Source organism: Ailuropoda melanoleuca, chromosome 11, assembly GCF_002007445.2.
Source record: "Ailuropoda melanoleuca isolate Jingjing chromosome 11, ASM200744v2, whole genome shotgun sequence".
Classification (NCBI taxonomy): domain Eukaryota; kingdom Metazoa; phylum Chordata; class Mammalia; order Carnivora; family Ursidae; genus Ailuropoda; species Ailuropoda melanoleuca.
In genome coordinates this window covers 11,392,791-11,403,028 of record NC_048228.1, presented here as the reverse complement: position 1 = coordinate 11,403,028, position 10,238 = coordinate 11,392,791, and the positions used below count along the sequence as shown (strand labels likewise).

At 43.0% G+C, this 10,238-nt stretch overlaps 1 long non-coding RNA gene across 1 annotated transcript; it reads right to left on the bottom strand.

Moving 5' to 3' along the window:
• Positions 1 to 32: 32 nt before the first annotated feature.
• LOC109489977 lies at positions 33 to 10,228 on the bottom strand. Its single transcript, XR_002143150.2, has 3 exons — positions 9,538 to 10,228; positions 2,324 to 2,371; positions 33 to 271 (listed from the first exon to the last, which is right to left on the bottom strand). It is a non-coding gene; the product is annotated as an uncharacterized LOC109489977 (long non-coding RNA).
• Positions 10,229 to 10,238: the final 10 nt, after the last annotated feature.

The window sequence follows — 10,238 nt, the reverse complement described above, 5'->3', positions numbered from 1 at the left end:
CGCGGCCCGCCTCCCTCGCCGCGGGCACGCGCGCGTCCGCCCGCCCGCCGAGGCCGAGACGCCGAGTTCCTCCCAGCCGGCGCGCAGGCGCGCGGGGGAGGGAGGAACGCAGAGCCTGAAAGGGACGCTCGCGCGCTTGATCCTGATGCGCAGGCGCGCGGTAGCGCAGGGAGCCGGTCGCGGGGCGGGCGCTCAGTCAGACGTGAGGGCGCTGAGCATACAGAGACGGGGACTGTCTCCAGTCCCTCAAGCAGGGGTCCCAGGCGGCGGCCTGGAGGAAGAAAAGAGAGAAAAGTGGTTGGTTTTGATGGGGCTGCGTGTCAAAGCGACTGCCAGTGCCTATCCTAGAAGCCAGGACTCCTGCCCCTGCTCACCCTTCGGCCAGGAGCTGGCCGTTTCCGGGCACTTGGATCCCCGCCTGCTTGGGAAAGTGTCAGAACAAGGCCGCCCTTCTCACTGCCCAGCGAAGCAATGACGGCTTCAGAAACCCATCCCTCTCAAGAATAATTAGCTTGTAACGTTAAGCAACTATTTTATATAGGATCTTGCGAAACGTTTTGCAAGATACCCTAGTTGATCGTTACGGTATACCAGGAATAGAACTGAAATGAGACGGCTACATGTCTAACATTGTAAAAAGGATTTGTATAGAGGATTTACTGTAATTTGATATTTAAGCATAGGAACGGATCAGACCTGTGGCCTTAACAGACCTAAAGACCTTTAAAGACCACAGCTGAACTTTTATATAAAGGCCAGTTTACAGAGCCCCAGAGAAAACCCACAAAATCAAGACAAACTGTATCGAGTTCAGAAAAACGGAATCGTTTAGAACAGTAAGCAACTCAATTTTCTTTTCCAATTTTTATCTACAGGAATAAAATATCAAAGGTGCGGTATTTCAAGTCAAAAGAAGATTTTAAATATTTGGTCTCATTCATTGTCTCCTTAAATACAGCCAACTTATCACCAAACTATGCTATTTTGAATTGGAAAATATGCCATAATCAACCTGTGCATAGTCGCTTTTGTTCCACAGACAGTAATGCTCCAAGTAGATTTTTTGTTGTTTTTCACCATATAATCTAACATAAACTTAATGATTGAGTCCAACTGAGAGTCACATCAACTTTTCTTGTATTTGGTTTAACAGTCCATACTATCGGGGCGCCTGGGTGGCTCAGTCCGTTAAGCGACTGCCTTCCGCGGAGGTCATGATCCCTGGGTCCAGCCCCATGCCTGGTTCCCTGCTCAGTGGGGAGCCTGCCTCTCTCTCCCCCTCTGTCCCCTGGCTCGTGCTCTATCCCAAATTAAAAAATAAAATCTCAAAAAAAAAAAAAAAAAGTCCATACTATATTTAATAAACTTGATCAGTTGAGATAATCTCTCTTCCCTCCTCAGGATATTGAGGAGGCTAAGCAAGCCCCAGGCCTACACAGTTGCTACAATTACAGTACAAAATGCACTAGCTGAGGGGCTAACCTTACCCTCCATTTGAAATGATTTTTGGAATTTTGACAAATTACTTCCAAAACTTCTAGATTCTGAGCCAGGTAATTTAACTGGTTTGTTTAACTTCAGTAAGAGTCAGAAACAGAAAGGAGAGGTAGAGAAAAGCTAGAAACAGAAAAGCCCCACTACAATAGTGGCACTCATTGATAATTTAGTTAAGGTATTTACTGCCACCCCAGAGGATGACCTTTTCTTCCTGCAAATCAGTCATTAAATGAAATGGAAATTTGTGTTCTTGAAAATATTGTGGAATGGATTCCTCAGCAAAAGCAAATCAAACCACATTGAGATGTAGGATTAGCCATTTACATTTGGACATTTCTCTGTCAAGACAACTATAACTTAAGGAGTGTCAAAGCACACTCTTAACCTAAACTCATGAACTATATAGTTCTGCATACACGGCTGCAGTTAACGCTGAACTGACATGCATTTTTCCATGAAGCATGAATTTCAATATAAGCAACCACAATTTGAAACACATTTTTTTTTTAAAGATTTTATTTATTTATTTAACAGAGAGAGAGAGACAGCCAGCGAGAGAACACAAGCAGGGGGAGTAGGAGAGGAAGAAGCAGGCTTCCAGCGGAGGAGCCTGATGTGGGGTGAAACACATCTTAAAATAGGACGTAAATTACTCATTTAAAACTTGATAGGCCCTGAATTGGCTGAAACCTGTTAGGAAAGACCAAAGTGTCACCATGAAGAACCCGAAGAGATTCAGCTCAATTGCATTAAGAGGGGCAACTGACAAAGAAGAGGATTCACAAAATACCGTCTTGCAATTACAGAAGTAAAGGGCATATCTCACCTTGCGTGCAGACTTCAGTTAAAATCATGCTGAGGAAAAATTCAAGGGCTGGAAAAAAAAAGGGGGGGAGCCTTTTAGAAGCAAAGTCATTAGAAGAGTTAGAGTAATTATTGAATATGGTATTTTGTACCTCTCTAGGACTCCCACAGAACAATAAAGGATAAACCAGAACAAAATAAGAAGCAATTAAGATATTTTTTCCAATACTTTCTCCATGGCACAAGAATGAGAGAGCATTAAGTAAAAGTTAAAGCAACATGCTTACCAACTAAAATTTTTTTTGAACTAGTTCTCTTAGGTTAGCCTGAAGGTCTTGTTACAGCAGTGCTGTTTTTCCATGTAAAAAGCAGAATAGATACTTAATTTTTGTAAGTTAATTTGAAATGGGCAAAGTTATTTACAAATACTTTACGAATACCTTCAAGTCCCCAACCTTTGGGAAGTAGTGGAGGAGAAACCTGGTGGAAGATTACCAACACACAAATTGTTAAGCAAAGTTGAGTTAAAGTTCTCCCAAGGACCAAAGAGATCACAGAATGTCAAATAGATTAGGAGCAAATGTCAAATTAAGAATATCATTTCTCCTCTTGCCAGAGATGTACCAAACAATGGAGAAACAGTCGCTCTTTAACAATATAAAGGCTGGTAAAATCAAACATCATTTGATAGCACCTTATACTCAGATTCTCTTGAAGTGTTGTCAAACTACCTGTTCGGCACCAAAAATAGCAACCAGAGTATTCATTTTATTCATTCATTCATTCATTCATTCATTCAGTTTCTTGGGTTTTTAAAAATCTGATATATATTTCTCAAGAGAATTCTCAGTTTATAAAATGTCAACAGACATCAGCCTAAATAGGTTAAATGAGTAAAAAAAATTTCAATTATCTGTTCAAATTCTTAATGTGGTTCTATGATGCCAAAAAATATATATATGACACTAACTTCAATTGAACAAATTCATTTAAAGGAAAAAGAGCTCACAAATAGATGTTGGGTTCAAATGAGCAATTCAGGAAGAAATTTTATCCATCTTTACTAAACTTAATAGTTACAGGTTAGAAGTATTGTCCGTGTTCCTCACTGATTCTTTCAGCATAGCAAACACTACTTGGCCATGAACCTTGTATTACACTAAAAAAAAAACAAAAAACAAAATAGGGGTGCCTGGGTGGCTCAGTCGTGAAGCGTCTGCCTTTGGCTCAGGGAGTGGTCCCAGAGTCCTGGGATCGAGCCCCACATCAGGCTCCTCCGCTGGGAGCCTGCTTCTTCCTCTCCCACTCCCCCTACCTGTGTTCCCTCTCCTGCTGGCTGTCTCTCTCTCTGTCAAATAAATAAATAAAATCTTAAAAAAAAAAAAAACACACAAATACCCACAACAACAACAACCAAAAAACAACACTGATGCTATGAACGAGAGACATTATGTATAATGCAAGTAACCCTGGGTTACTGGGTTAAGAGTTAAAAATTCCAGTTCCAATTTTGTCACTGGCTATATGACCTAGGCAAATCAATTAAATCCTCAAAGTCTCAGTATCTTTATCCGCAAAACGAAATATGTTTTTTCTACCAAAAAAGGTTGCTAGAAATATCAAAGAAGATAATATACGTAAAAGGATTTGGAAGTAACACACCATAAAAATATCGTGCTATTAAGTTGACCACTAATTTCATATTAATATCAAAAGCATCAGCTGAAATTAAGAACATATCAATTTTCAGGGTTATACAGCCTACATAGGTCCAATAGTCAAATCAAAATGCAATGATTACATATTAAGTATACAGTTCCTTGTTTTTGCTTTTTCTATTGCAAAGCTCTTAAGAACAGCAAAACTGATAAGTACATGCCCTTTGCAAAGCCCCAAATCAAGTGATTTTTTCAATGCCTTTCATTTTTATTGGTAATGTATCAGAAAACACTAGGAAAGCTTTTCTCTATTTCTGTCTTTGGAACAAATATTTACAAAGGCAGAATTTCTTCATCAGCATTTATCTTTGTATGTTTTCAGTAGCAAGGCAACCCACTCTGTTATTCTGATTTTTAAATTTATCTTAACAATTAATAATTGATGCTCATTGATAAAGAACAAAAGTAGGGTGGGATCTCTCCTTTCTTCTATCATAAATGGATGGTGAAGTGAATTTTCTCATTTGAGTATTATTAATGATAATTCAGAAAGGTAACATTAAAAGCAGAGCCATTTGCAAAGGGGAATTAAAATAGATGTGTTTTTAATCAGGTCTTATTTTCACACTGTGAGGAGCTCCTGTATTTAGCATGCCAGACGACGTGCTCAAAGAGTTCAGTCATGCGTAATGGAAGCCCAGTTGGGGAAAGCATTTGAGCCTCAAACTCCGGCTTTGAATGCTAACCTAGCCAATAGAGTAGATAAATTAATACCAACATTTAAACAGGAGGACAGAATCGTTAACCAGATATTTAACAAGAATTTGGTTACAAATCTACTCCCAAGCTATTAAAATTAAACTATTTCATGACAAAACGTACACTTAAAATATAAGCAACTTGTTCCTAAAGGCATCATATAAAAATACATTAACTAGCTCTAAAATGATCAAAGCCTACTTGACAATACAAATTCCTTCTATTATTAGAATCATTTTTTTTCAGAACAGTAGAAAATAAAGGACAACACTGCTATATTATTCTCAAAGAGTGTTTGACATTTTGTTTTTGAGGGTCAAATGGTGAAAGAGAAACCACCAGTCCATTAACAGATTTATTTTGATATAGAAGGCACAGTCTGGTGGAATTACACACATAAATTATCAGAACTTCAATCAATTAAACATTAGCCAGCTAGTCCTCTAAATCATACTTTCAGCAAGCTAACATTCCATAGTCTATTTTACTATTCAACCCTCTAAGTAAGCTAAATAATTTATCCCACATTGTTTTTAGTATTCCAGAAATGAATGTAATGGCTGATATTTTTTCTTAAAAAAAAAATCAATTCTTACATTTCTACCATTTCCTTGGAAAGTTGCTTAAAGTAATTTTTTTCCCTCTATGAGGAAATACTGCTAATATACCTAATATTCAGAATTATGAATACAATTTATTAATGTTTATGACATTAGAAAAAAACAGACTGGAAGGATATTCGCAAATACCTTAATCACAGCTGTGCCAATGTGGTGGAATTTAATTCTTTCCTATTTTAAATTTTAATTCTAGTAAAGTTCACATACAGTGTAAATTTCAGGTGTACAATATAGTGATTCAACAATTCTATACATTACTGAGTGCTCATCACCTATTCCCCCACCCACCTCTCCTGAAAGTTAAAGTTTTTAAAAAGTTTTATTCATCTATATTTTCTAAAAAATTTCCATCTATATTTTCTTTGGTTCACATATATTGCTTTTATAATTAGAAAAAAGTTATAATAAAATGACTTTTGGAAGTCAGCATCTGGGCTACTTTAAAGGTTCCTCTGAAACATTGAGGCTGGACTATACTAAATCAACATATTTATGTTAAGAGATCCCATGTGAACAAAATGTTATTCACTACGTTAATTCAGATATTTCATTCAACCTTTTAAACCTCTATTGTTAATCCTCATGTGAGAAAAAACTTAACCTCTTCACTAGAAGTGATATACATTAACCAAAACACCCCATGTGTAGTAGATTGTAACTTTTAAACATCAGGAAGTAAGCAGAATATAAATAAATAACGCTACTGATTAATTCAGAGAACACTGTCAAAGTGTAATTGATGGAATCTCAAAAACATTAATACCAAATAAAATGTGTTTAGTAACTTGTTACATATGTATTGAAATTTTCAGCAGACTCAGGGTCTTAAGCTCCCTGGCTCTAGTCTGAAATAGAAAAATTTTTTAAAAAGTTATTTATGTAATCATTTGAAATACATTTTTAAAACTGTGTCCATCTTAATTCATTGATTGCTATTTAATAGTAATGGCTCTTTTAATCACATCACTGCCTCGATAATCTTCAGGATGGTAATAATTGTTATTTTTATATAATATTCCATAATTAGACACTTGAAACCTTTTGGCTTAAAAATAAAACCACACTAGTTAAAGACTATATAGGACATGATGCTTTTCTGAATTAAGTGCTGGAATTACTTTTAAGGCTTTAAAAAGTTAAATTTCAGTATTTTTTTAAAAAAGATTTTATTTATTTATTTGACAGAGAGACAGCCAGCGGGAGAGGGAACACAAGCAGGGGGAGTGGGAGAGGAAGAAGCAGGCTCCCAGCGGAGGAGCCCGATGTGGGACTAGATCCCGGAACGCCGGATCACGCCCTGAGCCAAAGGCAGACGCTTATCGACTGCGCTACCCAGGTACCCCTAAATTTCAGTATTTTGATAGAGGAGCTCATTGAATTTTTTCAGGCCATATACTACAAAAGTCATGAGAACTATCTATTACACTTTTATTTGGAAGATACTTTGGCTGAAAAAAAAAATGCCTCAGGATAACTCTCTTTGAGGATGCTAGATTAACTTAAAATGATTTCTCTAAGAAAACAGAACCATTAAGAGTCATAACTAAAGATTTCAGCGAATACTGTTAGCTGGTAAAGGGTCATGGTGGGATGAACTAATAAAAGGGGTCTGTGTTTTCCCCACAACACCGGATAATTTAAACACACACATAAGCATAAATCTTTCACTTAAAAAATTCACTCAAAAAAGTGGCTTCAAACCACGATACTGTCGTCTTTCACAATTTTCAACATAAATATATTGTACCCCTCAAGATCAGTTTCCAGAGATTCTAATTATTACACTGCACGTAAGAACTTTGTTTTTATGCCTACTTAAAATTATAAAACATATAAATAGGGACGCCTGGGTGGCTCAGTTGGTTAAGTGTCTGCCTTCCGCTCAGATCATGATCCCAGGCCCCTGGTGTCAAGTCCCACATCCAGGTCCCTGCTCAGCTTGGAGCTTGCTTCTCCCTCTGCCTGCCGCTCCCCCTGCCTGTGCTCTCCCTCTGACAAATAAGTAAATAAAATCTTTAAACAAAATAAAATTATAAAACATACAAATAAATGTACAGCTAAAAAGAAACCTGGCATGCCTGTCTGGCTCAGTGGGTAGAGCATGCGACTCTTGATCTTGGAGTTGTGAGTTCAAGACTCATTCTGGGTGTAGAGTTTTTTTAAAAAACTATTTTAAATCATAAAACATAACAAACACAAAATTTTCTTCCCTTTATTTAGTGGTGTTATCCTTACTTTAGGGATTTTGACTTTGAAGTCACTCATTAACCATAATTTGTTAGGACCGAATCTCTAACCAAAATTCTAAGGGACAGTTGATCTGGTCGTTTCCAACCTTCAAATCACAGTCTTGTTAGCAGGGGGAGAATTCTATTGCTTGCTAGTGCTTCAACAGCCTCTAGACAGCTTTTTATATACTAAGAGTTCCTGTTAGGAATCTGACACCAACTCAAAATTCCCACCAGGAAGAAAGATCTCCCTTCCATAGGACCCACTGCGTGGCTCCGCCCAGAGCCTTGACCCGACCTGACCTCAGACTGCGTGGTCAATGGTGTACTCGCACCTGCGGGCAAGTTAGCACTGCCCAACAACTTCAGAGCCGAAATGTGGCTCTCGACCATAAAATGTCAAGCTGCAAGTGCCACGTCAGTCTTTAGGAACCCCCAAGGTGCCTTGTTCGCGAACAAGCTCCCTCTTTTAAACCTTACATCAGGAAGGATCTGAAGGTACATTACACGCTAAACGAATATAGGAAGGCAATTCCTCCACCAGCGAAACGAAGGTCCTTCAAAAGGAAGGGGGCAAGGAAACAAAGCTCACACTGGAAACGTGGCAGACCTCCATGCCCTGCCAAGGGAACCTTATTTAACCTTAACCTGCTGGATTTCAGAAACGGGCTTGCATGGAAGTGGATTACATGGCAAGTTAAAAGAGCTTGGGGGGGGGGGGCGGGGGCTTTTTTAAGAACCCACAACCCTGGCAGTAATTTCCCCCACACTCCTAAGGGAAGAGGAAAGGAAAATAAAACCAAAGGCACCTTGAGAAAGAGTAAAGGCTGTTGCTATGGTTACCATTCTCCAAGCTCAAGTCAGCCCAGGGAGACCAAGCTGTAAGCCCAGGCCCTTTCTTTGTCCGCAGCCCCACACCGAGGACAAACCTAGTGGCCAGCCCCGCCAGCCCCAGCAGAGGCTTGCCTCGGCGACCCGGGGCAGCGTTCCAAATAAAGGACACCTTTCTTTTGGCTTAGGGAGCAAGAACAGCAGGCAGCGCCTGAGAGAAGCCAGCCAGGCCACCACCAGGTCCTGCGGCCAGGGCTGTCTCCCCATCCCCCCACCCGTTTGGAGAAGGCTCCACGACACTGCAGGCACTCGATCCAGTCAGGAGCCCGACCAAACATGGCGCACGCAGGAGTGGAAGGGAGCCAAACAGACACAGCCCGATCTCATCCCTTCAGCACAAAGGGAAGACTAAGCTCGAGGAAAGCCCTCAAGAGGCTACAGTTCCCCCGAGGGGCAGCTGAGGAAACAGTGAGTAGGGAACAAGCGAGATGCTCAGACGCACTTCATATCAAAGACGCTACCGCAAGCAGCGCGGAGAACACAGTTCGGCAGAGACGACCTGCTGCGCAGGCGCGCAGAGCAACGATTCGAGCGCTTCGGCTCTGCCCCTCCCCCCTTCAAAGGCCAGGGGAGTTGCCCCAACGCGCTGGCGCAACGACGGAACGTGGGGGGAGGGGAGAAAAACCTGTTCCCTTCATTGTGAGAGCGAACCGCCCCGCCCCGCACGGCGCGCGCGCACGTCCCACTCTCACACTTGCACACGCGCGCGCCGAACTTGCCGCCCAACCCGGCGCGCATGCTCCGGGAGGGAGGCGGTGGCTGAGCCTGCGGCTTTTTTTTACCGTTTCCCTGAGAAGTTTCTGGAAAGACGGAGGCCGAGGGAAGCTGGGGGATGGGGAGCGCAGGGAAGCAGGCGTTTGAGAGAAAGCGAAACATCCAAAACACACCGCCACCGCCCCGCGTCCATCCATCACGCCATGGCCAAAGAAAGCCCAAGACCACCGAGACCCTCACGCCGGGGGGGAAAGCATGGGGACTGCAAGCAGCCTCTCCTTCCTCTGCCTGTGCCTAGCCCCGAGGCCCTTGACCACGGGGAGAAGGGAGAGGGCAGGGGGAGCGATGAAAACCTAAAACGCTCACTGGAGGTTTGCGTGGAGTGAACGACGACATCCGCCCTCTGGAGCTGCCCGCGCACTCGTGGGCCGCCCGTGGCTCTTCTCTGGCTCTCGAGTGTGGGCTCCGCATTGGGATTCTACGCGGCTGCCGAAGTACTGCTCTGGGGCTTCTTAACCCATTTCCTTAATTTCCCCGTTTGGGGGGGATGTACTTTGATTCCCCTTTCCTGTCTTCACTTTGGTGGCCAAGAGCTAAAGCTGCGGGTGTGGAGACCCTAGGAAAGGGCTGCTCCCTCCCCGCGCCAGCCCGGGAAGCGTCCTGGGCGGGCAGGGGTCCCCCGTCTGCTGTGCGACGCTCAGTTCTCTCGGTTTTTGTACCCTTAAGTGAGAGCCTCCGGCAGTGGGGCACGTTTGGAAGCACAAAGGCGCCGCCTGGTTTGCAGACTCAAGAAGCGGCCGGCGCGGCGAGGGAAAGCCGGGGCGGCGGCGTGGGGCGCGAAAGTGCGCCGGTGCCCAGGAAGGGCCGCCCCGGGGAAGCCCGGGAGGGCACTGCCGTGCTGCGGGGAGGAGGGGTCCGCGGCGCCTTTTATTTCTCCGCCTGCGCTCGCTTTTGCCCTGGCGCGGCTGCCATTTTGTGACGCGGCCGCCATTTCGCGGGGCCGAGGGGGCAGGGCGGCAGGGGTGGGGCGCGCGCCCGCGGCCGGCGGGGGGCGGGGCTGGCGACGG